The 19,951-nt window shown below is 38.9% G+C and overlaps 1 protein-coding gene and 1 pseudogene across 12 annotated transcripts in view; one reads left to right on the top strand and one right to left on the bottom strand.

The window, feature by feature from the left end:
• ATE1 (arginyltransferase 1) overlaps positions 1-19,951 on the top strand; it is a 166,017-nt gene that overhangs the window by 29,918 nt on the left and 116,148 nt on the right. The window lies entirely within an intron of this gene.
• Positions 14,454-14,965, bottom strand: LOC125085030 (ubiquitin-40S ribosomal protein S27a-like; annotated as a pseudogene).

Raw genomic sequence — 19,951 nt, 5'->3', positions numbered from 1 at the left:
AGACCCTGAGAGCATGACCTGAGCCAAACGCAAGAGTCAGATGCTCAATTGACTGAGCCACCCAGGTGCCCCCAGATCTCTTCATTGTTGAGTGACATTTTCACCTTTCTAAGTAGATCCTTCTGTTGCAAAACACAAGGTACCATCAAGTAATCTGTGAGATGATGTTTTTGAGACATTTTGAATAACTCTTTCCCAACAGTGTATCGGCCAGTTTTTTTTTTTTTTTAAAGATTTTATTTATTTATTTGACAGAGAGAAATCACAAGTAAGCAGAGAGGCAGGCAGAGAGAGAGGAGGAAGCAGGCTCCCTGCTGAGCAGAAAGCCCGATGTGGGGCTCGAACCCAGGACCTGGGATCATGACCTGAGCCGAAGGCAGCGGCTTAACCCACTGAGCCACCCAGGCGCCCCTGCCAGTTTTTTTTTTAAGATTTTATTTATTTATTTATTTGACAGAGAGATCACAAGTAGACAGAGAGGCAGGCAGAGAGAGAGAGAGAGAGGGAAGCAGGCTCCCCGCTGAGCAGAGAGCCCGATGCGGGCCTCCATCCCAGGACCCTGAGATGAAGGCAGCGGCTTAACCCACTGAGCCACCCAGGCGCCCCGGCCAGTTTTTTTTAATGTCCTTTGGTGATCCAGGCCCGAATCAGTTGTGGGAAGGTGGGAGAGGTGCAGATTGGTGATTTATCAAATTGAATTACATTCTCTTATGACCTCGTTTATTTTGATATTATTTTATTTATTTATTTGACAGAGTGAGATAGAGCACAAGCTGGCGGGGGGTAGGGGGGGCAGCAGGGAAAGGGAGAAGCAGGCTCCCTGCTGAGCCAGGATCTTGATGTAGGGTTCAGTCTCAGGACCCTGGGATCATGACCTGAGCCGCAGGCAGACTCTTAACCCACTGAGCCACCCAGGCGTCCCTATGACCTCGTTTATGATCTGAAATTGCATATTTGCTGTAAAAAAGATCATTAGCTCTCCATTCACTTCCCTCACCATCTTTTTTCCTTTTGGTGTGTCTGTGGGCTTATGGATTTTAAAGAAACCTTTAAGTTATTATAATCCATTGCCATAATTTTTTAAATGCTTAAATTATCCCAAATTTGGCCACTAGGATTCCCCTTATGACCTTATGCTATGACCCCCATTAGTCAAGAATTTCCTTTTTATCTGGTATGAGACAAGGACGTTCTAGACTCATGTTGTAGCTTTTCCTTCCATATTTGGAATCTGCCTTTTCTTCGAGGAGTTCCAGTTCCTTTTAGTTTTAGAGTCATATTTTTATGCCTTAATTAGGGTGCTGGCTTTATTTCTTACTATGGCAGTACATGGCATTGGGTTTTGAAAGTCCAGGCCAGTTGTCTTATCGGATGTCCCAAATTCTGTGTTTGTCTGAATCTTTCCTCCTGGTCTAATTTAACTTATTTCTTTGTGGCTCCAATCTCCTACAGACTAAAAATTAAGTCTAAATCTTGATTAGATTCAGGTAAAATAATTTTGGCATGTTTAATTCATTAGGTAATTTTTTGTACATCATATTATGTCAGAAGACAAGGAATGATGGGATGTCTTGGTACTGATGGTGCTAATTTTGAACAGCCCGTTAAGGTGGTGACCTCTAGATCTCTTCATTTTAAGGATAAGATGTCCCCTTTGTGATTAGCAAGTAATCTGTAGAGAGGTATTACAGCACAGGTGAATGCCCTTTCTTCAGCCTTAGGTAATGGTGTTAGTGTCTGTTGGTGATCTTTGGGTCCATCATTCCACTGTTGGTTTTGGAACAGATATTTGCTTAGCTTTCCCTTTTCTCTTGTAATACATGCAGTAATAGCCATTCTTGGTTAAAAAGGCTGGAGAAGATTTTCCTAACCAATCGAAGATAACCTGTAGTTTCTCCTAAGAAGGCAAGGTAAATGCTGAATTCTTTCACCTTAATTACAAATTTTGGAGAAAGGAGCTGGTGACAAATTAGTTTCCCTCCCTCTCTTTTTTTTTTCACCCCACTACAAAACTTCTGGGTATATACTTTTTTCCGTACTCTGTAGTCACAGTCATTATTCTTTTTGATGCTCGAACAGTCCCAAGTTTGCTCCATGCACATTCCATCAGGACAACCCCTCTGTCCTCTGATCGGCTCCTTTAGTATTGAGAGCCTTCATGCTTTCTAGAACAGAACGATGCCCCAGCCTCATCTTACGCATTTCCCAGCGCAGTCTTGGAATCTGCCAGTCAGTTTTCCAAGAAGCCTATGTTCCTCGTAATGAAGATTGAATTTAGAGACCAAGAAGAATTAGGTAGTATGAATTTATGTTGATATTTCCAATTCAAATTTAACACGTGGTATTATCTTTTCTGATTTTATGTTTGTTTCTCTTTTTTGTGTTTCTTGATTACATTAGCATATTTATGAACTTGGTTTGTATTATGATATAAAGTAGATTCAATATTGCAGTATCAATAACAGTACTAATGATAGCTGATAAATGCAGTTTATGATTCTTTTGTGATTCTTTTTGTCCTTAGGACATAATCCCATTCAGATGTTCCATCAGAATACTGTGTTCAGAAGTTGCATGGAATAATTTTATTCTCTTATGTGGTTGTGATACTAGACTGACTTATGGTCATTTATTCAGTTTGTTTTGAATTTGAGGTTTACTTCTTAATTTTAGTGTTTTAATAGGTGATGCATTTTTGTGGTTCCAGAGTCACCCAAAAAGATCCAGTCAGAGATGTCTTCTTTCCACGTCTCCTCCAGCCTGTTCCCTGTCCTCCAGTAATAACCATTTTTTTTTAAAGATTTCATTTATTTATTTGACAAAGCGAGAGATCACAAGGAAGCAGAGAGGCAGGCAGAGAGAGAAGGGGAAGCAGGCTCCCTGCTGAGCAGAGAGCCCGATGCGGGGCTCGATCCCAGGACCCTGAGATCATGACCTGAGCTGAAGGCAGTGGCTTAACCCACTGAGCCACCCAGGTGCCCCCAGTAATAACCATTTTGATGAGTTTCTGGTTTATCCTTCTGGTGTTTTGTTTGGTTTTGCAAAAATAAATACATTATGAATAATCCTATTTTTCTCATTTTCACCAAGAAAAACATCCTGTGTACACTTTTTGGGCACCTTTCTTTTTTCCCTAAAAACATACCCAAGGTCACAGTCCTAGCATCTCATAGAGAACCCTAATTCTTCGTTATTTCAGCTACATGCTGTTTTGTGAAAGGATGTGCTGTAGTTTACTGAAATGGTCTCTTGCTAATGGACATTTAAGTTATTTCTTTTTCTTTCTTTCTTTCTTTTCTTTTTCTTTCTTTCTTTCTTTTCTTTTCCTTTCTTTTCTTTTCCTTTCTTTTCTTTTCTTTTCTTTCGGGAGAGTGTTTGAGTGGGGAAAGGGGCAGAGAGAGAATCCCAAGCAGACTCCCTGCTGAGGGCGGAGCTCAACACGGGGCTCAGTCCCAGGACCCAGGAGATCATGACTCGAGCCAAAATCACGAGGCAGACCTCAACTGACTGAGCCACCAGGTGCCCCTAGGTTATTTCTAATTTGTGCTGCTATAGGCAGTATAATTTTGTCATTATGTGTGTGTAGAGGTGTGCTTTTATGGTTGATTTCATAGAGTGCATCAATGGGCAGAAATTCATACAATGTTGCTAGATTTTGCCAAATTCCCTTCCCAGATGTTGTCCCCTTCTGCACTACAGCTTACAGGAGGGCCTTACTCCACAGCATACCCTACAGAGTATGGTACCAGACTTTTGGTTTTTTGATGACAGGTGAGAAATATACCCCTGCTTAATTTTTAAATTATTGGGAAGATGTTAGAGGAAGTGTCTTATTTTACAATCATAGGCTGAAATGTTTAGAGAGAATTGTGTTTTGCATTTCTGCTTTATACAGTTTTGGGGAACAAGTTGCAGACGGATGCTCATGGCAACAGGAAAATGAACAGAAGTGAGCAGTCAAGTGGATATGACAGAAATGACATCACAGATTGTCATGAGTAACTAGGAAGGTTCTTAGGAGTGTAAATTCTGAGGTTTCAACGTTATCTTTCTAACAAACAGCCTCTTGAATGACCCATAACTTTTTTCTCAGTAAGAATATGAATCTGCTCTGATAGATTTAGTGACTGAACCCAGGTTCTTACCTTAATAAAATATTTAAGCAGCAGGAAATAAGATCTGGTCTAACTTGTCTGTATGAAGTGTTCCATTTGCACTAAAGAAGTAGACTTATACTTGCCCTTTCCCCTTCATTGTGGAATAAACGTGTGACTTGGTGTGTATATATATTTGTAATTATGTGTACGTAATCTCATAGTCACATTGTTATAGAATTAAAAGAATTTTTACTTAAATTTTAAGAGAAATACATATTTCTACTTTTCCATTTACTTATTGATTGATTGATTATGAGGTCAAGTCTTTTACCTGAGGCAGAGTTAGGGAGGATAGAAGGTAAGCCTGGCTTGTGTGATTTGCCTATAAGTCACTGCGTGGTCACATACTGAAGCACACCCATTGTCAAGCAGAAGGGGCCTTCTGGTGACATCATTACTGTGTAGCCCTCTTCGTTGCCTGCTGTCCCTGGGGCTAGAGTAAGGGATTGGGGAGCTGCTGCCCATGGATCATGATCTCTCTGACTTTATTTTCCTTCCATGGCATTGACTAGAACCCTTCTTAAACTGCTTGTTCCTGGCTTTGTTGTTGGTAGTTTAACACCTGCCTGCTTTTAATAAGTTCCTGTCAAAGATCACAAAAGTGTTTCCTTTTGTGAGCATGCCATTCTCTATCTGATTTAACGAAGTTCTCAGGCTTCATGATCACCCCTGTTCTGTGTTTTCATTATTCCTTTTTTTTTTTAAACGATGTATTTATTTTTAGAGAGAGAATGAGAGAGCGACAGTGCGTGTACAGAGAGAGGAGCAAAGGGAGAGGAAGAGAGAGTCTTAAGCAGACGACACATTGAGCATAAAGCCCAATGCAGGGCTTGAGCTCACAAGATCATGACCTGAGCCGTATCAGGAGTCGGTGGCTTAGTCAACTGCACCACCAAGGCACCCCTTCATTCTTCCCTCTATGTCAAACATTCACAAGTTAGTAACAAGAAAGTATAGTGGAACATGAAAATAGTTTCTCACCTGCTCGGTGTCTTCGTCAGCACTAGAGACATTCTTTGTCTGAGTTACACAGCACATCGTCTTTGCTTTTGTTCAGATTGTTTGACACACTGCGTGGATGAAACAAGTGGAAATGTTATGCGAGGCCGTAAGTACCCAAGTGAATAACATCAGGGGAGTTTTTCTGTTTGATTGTAGGTAATCAGGACATTCACAGTGTTACCATTTATTGTTTTTAAGGAAAACTTTTAAAAAAGATGACTAATTTTTTTTTTTGGAGTTTTAGATTAAGAGGTTTTTGTTTTTTTTTTTTTTTTTTGAAAGAAGCTCACATATTACTTGAAAGACATAGCCCTAAGATTAATAAGTAAATCTGAATGATTTATTTTTAAAACACTTTAAAGTTGAAAATTTCAAGCATTCATAGGCTAAAGACAGTGTGGTGAACCCCTGTGTGCCCACCGCTGGGCTACAACGTTGTCCCCACAGCCTTGATCCCAGCCCTTACCACTTGTTGTTTGTTGGGTTTTCCAAAAACAGGCTCCAAAAATTATGCCCTTTTACCCACAAATACCTTTTTTTGTTTGCTGATTCCATCAGGGGGTCTTGTATTAATTTAAAACTTAGGACTGAGGTTAGTTCAAACTACTGTGCTTTCCCGGAAAGCCATTTTCTAAATTAGTTCAGAGAACTTCCTATGAAAGTCTCAAATATAAGGAGACCTCCTCTTCTGAAGAATACTTATTTTGGGGAAGGTTATCTTCATTCAGGCATATATGTTTCGACAGTGTGATAAAGAAAAGAGGAGATGGTTGTGATGGGTCCATGCTGACCCCATGGAGCCGTGAAAGGTTACAACACTGGATTGTTTTCTCACTGCCGCCACGAGGTGGCGGTCTAGGTCCACAGCCTACCTCCGCTCTGTTCCTGAGCCCGCTGCGCAAGTTGTGTGCTCGCTGCCTGTGAGGTTCGGTTAAGTGCTTAACTTTTGCCGTTTGTTGGAAGTAATTTGCATTGAGGCATTGAATATGGTCATTATAAATGAGTCTTTGCTTCTTAGAGAGTTAAATATTTCCTGGAACTTAACGCAATGAAGCCATTAACCCTTTTTAAAAAAAAATCTTATTTATTTGAGAGAGAGAGCAAGAGCAGGGGGAGTGGCGGAGGGAGAAGGAGACGCAGACCCCGCACTGAGCAGGGAGCTTAATGTGGGACTTGATCCGAGGACCCTGGGATCATAATCTGAGCCGAAGGCAGACCCTTAGCTGACTGAACCACCCAGGTGTCCTTGACCGTTTTTCTCTTAATAGTTTTTCTCTATGTATATGAAAATAATGACTTATGTTTAGAAAAGTATTCACTGTATCAGACTGACATTTTTCTTCAATTATGTAGAGAAATCACTCACGTATAGGCATGTACTGTTTTATAAAGAACTGTTACATAATTTGAATGCAGAATTTGAATGATGGCAAGTTCTCAGCATTTTGAAATATTTGTTATTTATTTTTAAGGCCAGGAAGAACTTGAGTGAATAAAGGAGAAGGCTTAGATGGTTATTTGTACAATCAATTTAAAAAAGTCACTTTTTACGAACAGCCCCTAAATAAAGAGACTTGAGTATTGTAGTGTGTCTTTTTACGAACAGCCCCTAAATAAAGAGACTTGAGTATTGTAGTGTGTCTTAAGTTTGTTTTAAGACATTTTTCACTAGTAGTAGTTAAATTACTAAAGCTTTTGAATCACTTACCTAAATATATTAGAACAGAGGCACGATTATATCCCCAGGATATTATTAATTTGGGGGGAGATGCAAAGGAGTGGAGTTACAGCTATCACTAAGAATGTTTTCCCTTAAGGAGTGCCTGGGTGGCTCAGTCGATTAAGTGTCCGACTCTTGGTTTTGGCTCAGGTCCTGGTCTCAGGGTCTTAGAATTGAGCTCCGTATCCGGCTCTGTGCTCAGTGGAGGATCTGCTTGATATTCTCTCTCTCTCTCTCTCTCTCTCCCTCTCTCCCTCTCCCTTTGCCCCTCTCTCCTGCACTCTGTCTCTCTTGCTTTCTCTCCCTAAAATAAATGATCTTAAATAAAAACATTTTTTCCTTAAATTTTATTTTGTCAGTAATATCTACAACTTTTCTCAGATTATAAAATCATAGTATTATACAACATTAGAAATGAAAGGACCTTAGTGATTGTGTAAATTCTCTTATTTAGAGAATTAAAGTAGGTTGTCCAAGATAGCATAGTGGTTAGTGGCAGAGCAGTGTCTACAAGTTTCCGTGTTTTTTATGCTAGACCATGGTGCTCATTTATGAAAAAGTGAAAATGGGCCTAAGTATTCAATTATTAGAAAATAACTGACATCAGTGAATGAAACGTTCAGCATAAGCAGATTTTCCAATAATTAGAACATTTTTGTTGCTAAGCTTTTATGTACTCTAATCAGTTAAAATGATCTCCTTTCCCAAATGTGTGGTGTTCTTCTTTTTTTTTTTTTTAATTTTTTATAGATTTTATTTATTTACTTGAGAGACAGAGATCACAAGTAGGCAGAGAGTCAGGCAGAGAGAGAGAGAGAGGAAGAAGCAGCCTCCCGCTGAGCATAGAGCCTGATGTGGGGCTTGATCCTAGGACCCTGAGATCATGACCTGAGCCGAAGGCAGAGGCTTTAACCCACTGAGCCACCCAGGCGCCCCTCAAATGTGTGGTGTTCTTACCGGCCTTCTCACACAGGATACTGGGCAGGACTTGCCTGTTGTTAGTGGTTCTTATAGTCCCTCTGAAACGTTCTGTGCTTGCCGTATTTGCTGTGGCACATGCCCTCGATGACTCCTTTTTTCTCTCAAGTGTTCTCTGTTTTAATCTTTCTTCTTTTTTTTTTTTTTTTTTTGCTGTCAGTAGTTAACTGTATTAGTTTGTCTAGTTTGATCATTCTTTTTCTTTCGAATTTGTGGTTTCTTGATTTTTTAAAAATTTTTAAAATTAAAAAAATTTTTTTTTCTTGATGTTTTGTTAAAATGTTTATTGAGCACTTCTGTGTGCCACATGCTCTTCCAGAAGCACTTGGTACAGTTAGCAAATGAGTGAGTTAGTCACAGGAAGATCCCTTGCTCTTGTGGGGCCCACATCCAGAGGTGGGAGTAGGTGGTCGGAGACAGTCCTTTAAACTATAAGCATAATAAATTGGTAAATTATATAGTAGGTTAGCAGGGGATAAATATTAAGGAAAAGTAGAGCAGGTATAAGGGAGGAATGGAAATATTAATTGTTGGCTTGGAAACTAGATCGCTAAGTTTATTGTTAGTGAAGTAGTAGGAGGAAAATGGGAAAAGGAACTTAGAATTCTGAGAGTTGGGGACATAAACATTCCGTTTTGCATCCTCATTTTGACCTTATTGTTCTCTTCTGGGGTTTTGTCTTTAGTTTAAGTATCTGATATTTTGGAGCAGCTTGATAACTAACTGCTAGTTATGTAAGTGTAACAGGAACTCTCACAGTTATATATACATGCTTACATTGTTTTCTGAAACCTGAGGGTTAGGGCAGTGACATGGAATGCTAGGCTGTCAAGGGGAGTGTTTGGCATGAATGGATGTTGTTGTTGTTGTTGTTTTTTAACAGTTGCTTATTTGAGAGAGAGAGAGAGAGGATGTGTGTACGTGGGCAGAGGGGCAGAGGGAGAGATTCTTCGAGCAAACTCCTTGCTGAGCTGGGAGCGCCCAGCGGGGCTCGACCCCATGACTCCTGAGATCACCATCTGAACTGAAACCAAGAGTCGGAGGGCTAACAAGCTGAGCCACCCAGGCGCCCTGGATGTGGATTCGTGGTTAACCTGACTCTGCATTCCTGCTTTACTCGCCCTTGACCTCAGTGTTCTCTGAGGATTCCTGACGGTTTATGCTACCTGCATTCTAGCAACCAAAGTTTAGTCAATGATTATTTAACCAAGCACCTTTACCTTTATTTAATCCTCATGGCAAACCCCACTGTACTATTTTTGTCTACTGTTTGTTTTCTGTACTGCTACACTTATATAACTAGCAGTCACTTGTCAAGCTACTCCAGAATTTCACACATTAAAACTAAAGACAAAACCCCAGAAGAGAGCAATAAAGAAAAAAAAAAAAAAAGCTTGCCCACTTACTACCTGTATCTGTGTGGCTTTGAGCAAGTTTCTGATTCCTCTGCTTTATTCTTTTCAGGTTCGTCATTTGTAAACACAGGGGAGTAGTACAGTGGGGTTTGCCATGAGGATAATCATTGACTAAACTTTGGTCGTTGGGATGCAGTGATCGTAATCCATTAGGAACCGTCAGTGAATACTGAGGTCAAGGGCAAGTAAGGGATACTTCTGGCCCATCCTACCAGCATTTGCAAATGAAATTTTCTTTTTCTTTTTTGTTTTGTTTTTCCATTGTAATTCCAATATCTGTTTGAATTAAAAGATCACACATTTGAAATTTTAATACTAAATTTGAATTAGTTCTTTCAAAGGAAAAAAGTTCAAAGCCAGTTTGGTTCATCAATATGTAATTTGAGTCTTTAAAAATCTCATGATACCACATAAAACTTATAAAAGGGATGAGTTGGTGAAGATTTGTACATGTATTTTTTACCTGCTTTGCTTATAGTGGGAAAGGAACTGAACGCTTCTGCCATTTTTTTCTTCTTCTTTTACTCTTGTGATAGAGATTCTTGCTTATTCTTTAGGGTATATCTCTACTTTTGAAAAGATTAGCTCATTAGCCTACCATAATCTATGGCATTCTTCGTGCTGTTTTATCTACCTATAAAAATATGGTTCCAGAATCAGAAGAAATACACGATGCCCAGCAGAGTGTCTGGAACGGAGTAGTTGCCCAGTGACCGCGCACTGCGTGAACGAGCAGCCGGGTTGCCTGTTCTTGAGAAACAGCTGGAAAGAGAGCTCACTTGTTGCCAATGGAAAACTACTCAGAAAATAATGTTCGTGAAACTCGGCTCCTGAAGCGAAAGGAGAATTCAAATGATGTCAAAAGCTCCTGACAATTGTCCTTCTCTAATAAGTAAAAGCTGTTTTGAATTTCCTAAAGGAGAGTGTTGAGAAATTTACCTACAATGAGTTAAGCACATTTTAGTGCGTGCAAAGCTCAGGTGATAGGAATAATCTTGTCGTGAGCACCATTTGTCTTCAGCTCTTGTGTGCTAGGTCTGCTTTTGCCATTAAATCTGCGGAGCCTCAAGTTTTATGACCTCCTGGTAGTGACTTGACAAGTGAACAGTACTGCCTATTGATAACTAGTCTAAACCAGGAAAGTTTGTTTTTGCTCTGGTAATTCATTCGCTAGGCCAAATAATTTTAGGTAACTACTTGCATGATTAAAAAGTAGTTGATTTTATTCTAGTTAGTAGTTAGTTGTAAAGGTTAAAAAAATATACATGCCTGATTATTTACCCAGAGCATAATTCTGCCTTTAAGGGAAATGGGGTCTGTAAATACTGATGTGTGTGTTACATGTTTTTCTGTGACAGTCATTCTAGAAATAGTGCAAAATTTTATATTTAGAATGGCTCCATGTTCCTTTCTTCTGAGCCGTGGAAGAGGGTGATTTTTCTATTCAACAAATCATATAAACATTGAATTCTTAGCATGTTTCAGTCACTGTGGTAGGTCCTAAGGATACTTACATGAGTACAACATGGTCCTTTGCTCATTTTATTTAACAAATAAAATGGATTTTATAATACTTTAATAGGAGTGCCTGGGTGGCTCAGATGATGAAGTGTCTGCCTTGGGCTTAGATCATGATCCCAGCACCCTGGGATTGAGCCCCACATCGGGCTCCCTGCTCAGCAGGGAGTCTGCTTCTCTCTCTCTGTCTGCCTCTCCCCTTGCTCGTGCTTTCCCTCTCTCTGTATCTCTCTGTCTCAAATTAATAAATAAAATTCTTTAAAAAATTGCTTAAAAAATACTTTAATAAACATCCTGACATAGGTTTGCATTAATGTTAAAGATTTAAAATACCAATATTAAAAATTGTTGGAAATAATTTTTATATTAATAGTACTTGAGCCTAGGTGGCTAAGTCAGTTGAGCATCCCGGTCTTGATTTCAATCCCAGGTCATGGGATCGATCCCCATTTTGGGCTCCTCGCTCAGTAGGGTATCTGCTTCTCTCCCTTTCCCTCTGTCCCTCCCCCAACTCTCTCGCCCCCTGCCCCCTCTCAAATAAATAAAAATTTTAAAAAATTTCTGGGTATATATGTACCTGGTATGATGTGGAGATATGTGATCTTGCTTGGAATCAGTTGATTTGATAAGTGTGTAAGAAGTACCTATAGCCATTATTAATATTTGTTAATAAAATCAACTATTAGTTTTTAATAATGATTAAATTACTGATAATGCATTTGTTTCTTAGTATTTTGACCAGAGGGCTTTTACAATTTTTGTTTCAGTTGTGGTTTCCTGCTAATTTTTATTTCTAGGCTTTGTATTTTCTACTTATCCTTAATTCAGGTCATTCAGATTTTGAAAGACACCCAGTTTTTCAAGGTCAGTTTGAATCCTTTTGCCCAACTTAGTGTCATTTAATGATACCTGGTTTTGTCCTCAGTCTCTTGAGTAGCTGTTCCTCAGAAGTACTTACTGGAAGTTTCTCTGCAGGAAATTAAAGGTGTTTCTGGACTCCTGGGAAGATCAAATGAGCAGGGCACAGGTGGTTTCTTCAGTGATAGCATTTCTTGGTTACTGGTGACTGCTTCTCTCTGGTTATGGCATTTCACCTTGACCCGGTGTGACCCAGTTCTACAAAGTAGCCAGGGGCCATGAAGAGACATAGGGAAAAAGAGAAGACTATGAATATTCATGTATTCATTCATGATTAATTCCAGTCATGCATGAATGCATGTAGGCACTTAAGCAGCAAATATTGAGTTCCTACTGTGCGCCAGGCATTATTTTAAGACTCCAGGGGTGCAACACAGTGAACAAGACAGAAATTTCTTACCCTCAGATTACATGCCATTGAGGAAGATAAAAAGTATGCGCGGTATGTTATCAGAGTAATAGGTGCTAACAGTTGCTGAAGAAAAGGGGAGGGTTAGAGAGTGGTGGTGGTGATGGTTAAGAAGGGACGTCGGGAAGAGGCTCTGAGGGGAGGGGCCCCTTGGCAGACCCCTGGATGAAGAGCACAGGCCTATGTGTGTTGTCGGAAGGTACGTTTCAGGGCCGTGGGAGAGGCCTGAGCGGCTCACGTAAGGACTGGCACTGGCGAGGCTGGGAAACGGGACACAGGATGTCTTCCTCATTTATGTTGCTTGTGAACATATTTTTAAAACCCTGCCTTTTTGCCATTTGTTGGCTGAATTTGTCATTATCATAAACATGATGCGTTCTGCTATAGACTTCTTAGCTGCTTTGTTTCCTTGTTACGTGAACATCTGTTTATCACCGTATCTTAGTTTTGTTTTATAACATGGAGATTTGGTATCTCTGGGTGTTACTGCTTTTGTGTGAGTTTGATTAATGGTGGTGATGAATCCTTGGTTTAATGGAAGGAGAGCAAGAACCTAGAAAGGCTTTTAGTTTTGCTGCTAACAGACTACCGGGTGTAACACGTGTGGGCCTCAGTTTATCTGGATGCAAGCTAGAGGAGCTGGACTAGATTATTACCAAATTCCTTTTAACCATAAAATTCTATGGCTTAAATAATTTTTAGGAAAAATCCACAGGAGGAGCTCACTCGTAGTTTTTTCTTTTTTGAATTTAATTTTTGTATTTATATACAGCGAAGCTCACAAATTTTAAGTGTGCAACTTATTGAAATGTTACACTTGTATATGCCCCTTAATCACCACTCGGATTAAAAAAGAACATTTTCAGCATTCCAGAAGGCTCCTTTTCTAGTCAGTACGCTCTCACCCAGAGGCAGCTCCTCTTAGGACCCTAAGATGTTCTTGAGCTTTATATACATGTAATCGTGCGATATATACTCTTCTGTGTCGCCTTCTTGCTCAGCATCTGTTGTGAGAGTCACATGTGCTGCATATGGGAGCAGTTTTCTCTCAGTCCTGTGTAGTCTTCCGTGGTGTGGGTAGCGGACAGTAAGTCCTTTCTCCTGCTGATGGGCATGCGGATGGCTTCCAGTTTGGGGCTATAATGAAAACAGTTGCTCTGAACAGTCTTCTGCCTGTCTTTTGATGGACATGAGACTCTTTTCTCTTGGGTATATACTTAGGAATTAAATCCCTCAATCGTAGCATAAAGATATCTTAGCTTTTGTGAATATGGCCCATTTTTCGTAGTGGTTGGACCTTATGAGAATTCTTATTGCTGCACATTCTCACCAGTGCTTGGTAGTGTACGACATTTTAATCAGCCTCTCTGGTGGGTATCTTTAGTGGTATTATATTGAAGTTTAACTTTGCCTTTTGCCAAGCACCTTTTCATGAATGTATGAGCCGTTTGAATATCCTCATTTTTGGAAAGTGCCTGTTTAAGAGTCTGCCTCACCTTTAAAAAAAATTAGGCTCTCGTGTCTTTTCTACTTATTGATTGCTAAGAGTTTTCTGTATTCTCTGGCTAGGGGTCCTTTCACATATACATGTCTTTTAAATATTTTTTCTCAATCTGGAAATAACCTGTATGTAATACTTAAGAAACTGTTACAGTGAGAAGAATGCAGTTTTAAGACTTCAGTTTTGATGCCTCCCCACTCAGTTTACAGATTAAGAGAACAACAGGTTTAAAGATTTTTCTTATTATACAGTTTCCCAATGTTCATTTAAAAAAAAATCCCAAGATATTTTTCCTCGTAAACACACTTAAATTATTTCCACATTTCTTATTATCTATTTTAATATTTTGTGCTAGTCCTTAATGTAAGTGTTGTAAACTTAAATTAGGTCTTGTGGCAGAATGATTTTTTTTTAAATATATTTATTTATTTATTTATTTATCTGATAGAGAGCACACAGGCACACGCACAAGCCCAATGCAGGTTCGATCCCAGGGCCCCAAGATCAGGATCTGAGCTGAAGGCAGACCCTTAACCGTTTGAACCACCCAGGTGCCCCCAAAAGATTCCTCCATTAGAGAAGCCCATGATTCTGGACTCAGCACATGATGTCACCAACACATGAGTCTTTTTTTAGTGGGTGTTCATTTTGGTGACTTTGCCAAGAACTTTTCTTTGCCCTTTGATATGACCTCTGTTTATGGTGATTTTGTTTGGTGCTGATAGTTTTGTAAAACAATGAAATTCTTTTAAATTCCATTCTCTCTGAGCTCTTCAAGCTGCAGAATTTTATATATATATATATATATATATATATATATTTTTTTTTTTTTTTAAGTTCATGTCTTTTATTATTAACCCATATACAGTTGTTTGTCTTCTGGTTTGTTGAAGCAATAGTTCAGACAACATTTGCCACAATAATGTCTGTCCAAGTGGCTGGCCATAAAAACTCCAGCACCATACTCATACTGAAGGGCACTCCGACGAAGGCGACGGATTTTTCCATTCTCATCCACCTTATAGTATTTCAGGATGGCCAGTTTAACCTTCTTTCTCTTATTCTTGGAAGTGGTATAAGACTTCCTCTTCCTTTTCTTAGCACCAACACAAAATGAAGAGGGGACTCCTTTTGAGCATTGTAACCAGGCAGAGTACGTCCATCTTCCAATAGCTTGCCAGCAAAGATCAGTCTCTGCTGATCAGGAGGAATTCCTTCCTTATCCTGAATCTTGGCCTTCACGTTTTCTATTTTATCTAAGGGTTCAACCTTGAGAGTGATGGTCTTCCCTGTAAGGGTTTTCATGAAAATCTGCCTCTTGGCGGTGGTTCCACCGCAGATCGCAGATTGGATATATTTGAACGTATTAAAAATTTACTTATTATTTAATACGTTCAAATATATGTTATTTGTTTTAATAGATACTAAGTCACTGTAAGACGTACAACTGTCATTATAGTGAATACGTGCAGTGAGGTAGGTGGTAATGAATGACTTAGTTATTGCCCAAATCTCTACTGCTCTTAGAAATTGGCAAATAGTAAAAGAGTATGCATCAAAGTAGCTCACTACTCAGGGCATGAGTTAGCCAACTGGACTCAACACAGCGAAAGCTGTGAAGCTCTTTGTAGGAGTGTTATGGACTTTTGTGATTCTGGGAAGATATTACAGTCTTTCAAGAGGCATTTTATTATAGTTCCTTCCGTGGTGTTGGCCTGAGCTTTAAGCCGTTCAGCAATCTAAAGTGCAAAATCTTATACCAGGAGGGGTAATTTTGTATAGGAACCGTACCTCTTAAAAGGAGGGAAAAGGGGGCCAGTAATTCACTGATAGTTTGTATTAGATTTTTCATACTAAAAACAGGCATATGGAATATTTTCATTGAGCATTTTTATTAAATACAGTTTGGGGAAACTGAATCAGAGCTGGTAGTGTTTCCTAGGATTTGTAGAATATTCTATAGAATGTTACTAAATGTTACGTGAAATTAAAAACAAACCAAAAAACAAAACTTTCTGGCCATGTAGCTTTGGAAAGCACTAGATTAAATAAAGTTGAAGAGTTTTTGTTTTTCTAACTTTGTTGAGATGTAGTTGACAGTAGAGTATTGTGTGAGGTCTACAACATGCTGATTTGAAACCCATATATTGCAGCGTGATTACCACCATAGTGCCAGCCAATACCTTGATTATATCACATAGTGACCGTTTCTCTTTTGTCATGAAAACACTTAAGATCGATCTACTTGGGTTTTTTCTTTTAAAGCAACTTGCGCTATATCGTACAGTGTTGTTACATACGATCACAATGCTGTGCTTTCAGTCCTCAGAACTTACTCATCTTGTAGGGTTTTTTGTTTTTAATGGCAGGAATTCTTAAAGCCTTCAATTTGTCAGTGTACCTTATAATTCTCTAGGACGAGGAAGGGGAGGCGAGGCAGCAATAATACACAGCATTTCTTGAACCTCTGTGGCCATGGAGTCATGTTTTAGAGAGTGTCTCAGGAACTTGGTGTGCCCTAGTACCTTTTGGTGAAACTGGTTTGGCTGGAATCATTTTACAGATAGAAAAATAAGGCCCCAATAATTGAAGGTACTCACTCGAGTAGATGAATCTAGTGAGATTCCAGATTGACTCTTAGGTCACTGTTCTTCCTTTCTGTTGACGAAAGAAGGGCATTTAGTGGCTTTTAGGGGACATAGGTTTAAATACATTCGGATGTAAGTATGATTTTCTTTGTCATCTTTTAAGATTTATTTAAGCTTAATGGCTAGTCCAAGGGCTCCAGGTCTAACCAAATAGCCAGTGCAAGTGTTAGTCCCTTCAGCCACCTTGCCGGCAGGTGGATTAGAGAGCAACTCTAGAAAGGAAGTTAAGGATTGCTTGAACCTGTTCTGTTGTCTCCCCCACTAAAGTCAGGGTAAACAGGATTTTTGTCCTCAGACTTTAGCTGTCATTGCCTGCTGAGTACAGATTTAATTCCATTCTCTGGATGACTTGTTAAATGGGTGTTAGCTGTGTAGGCTGCTTTTGAAGGTTTTGTTTTTCTGCGGTGAAATGAAATAATAAAACCGTTTTCTTCTGTAGAATCAGATTAATGTCTAAGAGTTGGAGATTCACGAGAAACACATTCTTAACAAAACTTAGTTCCTGCACTGCCTTAAAACAGTCAATTTCCAAATATAGTACCAATATGTACCAGCAGTTGTGGGAGAATGGAAAGGGAGCCTCAATTAACTTAATTTAGACTCTTAACTGAATCAAAACTGCCAAATTCCTGGTAGGAAAACTTACCGTCTTACATGGAGGTATGATACAGGTTTTAAATAAAGATTTTGTTAAGTTATAGCCTAAAGCCGTTAGACTTGTCCCCTGACAGTTTGTAAGTACCATGTGCCCGGGTGAAAGATCAAGGAAGCAGGAGCAGCGGCGGCGTTTGGTTAGTGCGGGGACTCTTTGGGTAATCGTGTGAACAGTTACGTGAAAGACTTGAACTGCACTTTGACAGGTAGGCATAACTCACTTACGTTCTTTGATTTAGAAAAAAAAAAGTTATGCCTTATAAAAAAAATTGCTGTTTAATGTTTCTTTTTTTGTTAAAATATAGGATTTAACATGTGTCCTTATTAAAAAGAAAAGGCATTTCAGGAATATAGTAGCTTATTTTACTTACATGTTGAATGTTTTCTATTGCAAAGATAAATGGTTGATCATAGTTTTGCCAGGCTGTTTTGACAGAACCAGTGGTGTGCATTCTTCTCTCCTTCTTGCCTCCTTCCCCCTCCCCTCCTCTCTCCCATCCAGTCCTCCCCACCCCCGCCGCCCCCAGCATAACTGGCATGGTTAATAACAAGTCTTGGAAAAAGAAGGAACTTCCTGATCATAACTGACAAGAAGTTTAGCTAAAATTTTGTGCTTGAAAAACTGTTGAGAAAATTTTGGTAAGCTCTAAGTGCTTTTCTGGAAGGAATGAGAGGGTGTTATGACGTAGGCTACGGATGGAGCTAGAGGTGATAAGAATACTTAAGAGAAGGAAGGTCAGTAAGTAGTGTGGGGCATGAGAACTGATCTGGGTCTATCCTTTCTCCCTTTTTAGAGGCCTGAAAGGTTTTTTAAAATAGTACTGATACCCTTTGTGCCTGAATGCTAAATACGGAACGTACTTCTTCTTATTTAAAAAAAATTCAGGGCCGCCTGTGTGGCTCAGTCAGTGAAGCGTCTGCCCTCCTCAGGTCCTATCCCAGGGTCCTGGATCCAGCTCAGGAGGGAGCCTACTTCTCCCTCTCTCTGCTGCTCCCCCTGCTTATGCTCTCTTGCTTTCTATCAAATAAATAAAATCTTCTTGAAAAATTCAAGAGTAGATGAGATAATTGACAACATTTTTATGAATTTTAGCAACTGAGTCCAGGTAGTAATGTTACTGATGTTGTAACTAGAAACCTGTTTGCGTTTGAAAAGCCAGATGTCAGGGATGTTGTTCCTATTTTCAACCGTATTAAATCAACATGTCTTGGAAGTAGTCTTTAGATAAAATAAAATAGATAAAATAGATAAAAACTGTGGCTATATTTATTTCCAGTTGTTTCTAGAATGATGAAGTATATTCCTGTCTGTAAAATCAGTAAGATGTTTTGTAAACATATTAAGTTCTTTAGTTTCTCAACATTTTGCCTAAATATCTAAAATAGGATCTTTCCCTTAAACTTACTAACTTAAATATGCCCATAACATAATATTTTTTAAGTAGCCATATTAGTATAACTATGTTAGAAAAGTGGTGTTCATGTGGACTATAGACTGTGGCCATACTCTTTTTTGTTGTTGTAACAGCATCATTGAGCCATTTTTATTCTGATCAGACATTCTGATGGTATCTGTTAAAAGGCATCAGAGTGTATGTACAAATACATTTTGTAATTAATTTGCTTTTTTCTAGTTCTTTTTCAAAGTATTACCATTTGTGTTGAATATAATATGTGTCATTTCACAATGAAAATTTACTAACTGATTAACTGAAGGGAGCTAGCCGTGGGTTTTGGTGTACTAATCGAGAAATAGCATTTTTGGACTTTTTCATGTCCTTTGAGTAGGAGAGTGAATGTGCACCTTGTGATTTATTTTTCTGTTTTTACTGGTTTGGGAATGGAGAACTTCTACTTATGTACTTCATGTTTTGGCAGCTTCAAGCAGCATAGGAATTTTTAGGTCTATTTTGAAAAAGCTGTGACAGGAATGTTACATACACATGTGACAAAGGTGTGTGTCAGTTAGTGGATCCACAGGGAGACCCTCATTTTCTTGGAGAGTAATCATGTGTTTCTCTTGATTGTTATTTAAAGCCAAGTGACTTCCATCCTAACTGACACATCAGTTACTACTGAACCAGAACTACTTCTAAGTCCTAAAGTATAATGTGTACCACGTCATTAATATGCACACAGTGGCCAGAAACCGGGCAGGAGCCTATTTCTCATTTTGAGACAAAAATTCTCCATACCTCATTTTTCTCCACTGTTCAAACTGGCTAGTCTTTCAGTTCTTTCTTTTTAGTCCTGGGAGGAAGGGTAGGGATAGTCTTGTGTTGGGCTACTGTGAAAATAATCCAAGATCACAAGGTTGCCCTTTAAATTTCAACAGAATTAATTTGTTACATAACAGCATTATGAAAACTTAAAATTTTGGTATATCTTGCACTTTCAGAAAGTTCTCTTAACAGTTAATATAATCAAATTGTATATTGATATTTAAATTAAGAAAAAGTGTCCTTAAGTAACGGGACCCGAATGATAGTAGTTAATTACATGGCTTTGGTGTGCACTAGTAACATTTTACAAATATATTTGCTTTAGCTTTGTGGGGAGGAAGTGTCTGATATACTTTTTAAACTTTATTATAGAAAACTAGAAATATTCACAAAGTAGAAAGAGTACTATAATGAATCTGCATATATTCATCTCCTGTCCTCACCAGTTTAATATAATGGCCAGTCTTGTTTGATCTACACACTATCCTACAATAGTTCCCTCCTGACAGCCCCCAGTGATTTTGAAGGAAATCCCAGACATCATGTAATTTCATTGAGAAATATTTCAATGTGTATCTCTCAAAGAGAATCAAATTATTTGTATTCCCTGTGAGTACTCGCTAGCTTTGTTGTGGAGGGGAAGTTCAAGAGTGCTTGGAAACAAGCCTGTTACTGCATTTTCTTGTAGTTATTTTGCATTTAGAAAGATCAAGAGTTTATACTACTTGGTTATTTTACTACTCCAGTAACTCTCAAAGGATTTGAAATGTTGATTTTATAAATAACAGCTAAAAAACATTGTGAATTAT

Source organism: Lutra lutra, chromosome 14 (genome assembly GCF_902655055.1).
Source record: "Lutra lutra chromosome 14, mLutLut1.2, whole genome shotgun sequence".
Taxonomy (NCBI): domain Eukaryota; kingdom Metazoa; phylum Chordata; class Mammalia; order Carnivora; family Mustelidae; genus Lutra; species Lutra lutra.
This window is presented reverse-complemented; position numbering and strand designations above follow the sequence as displayed.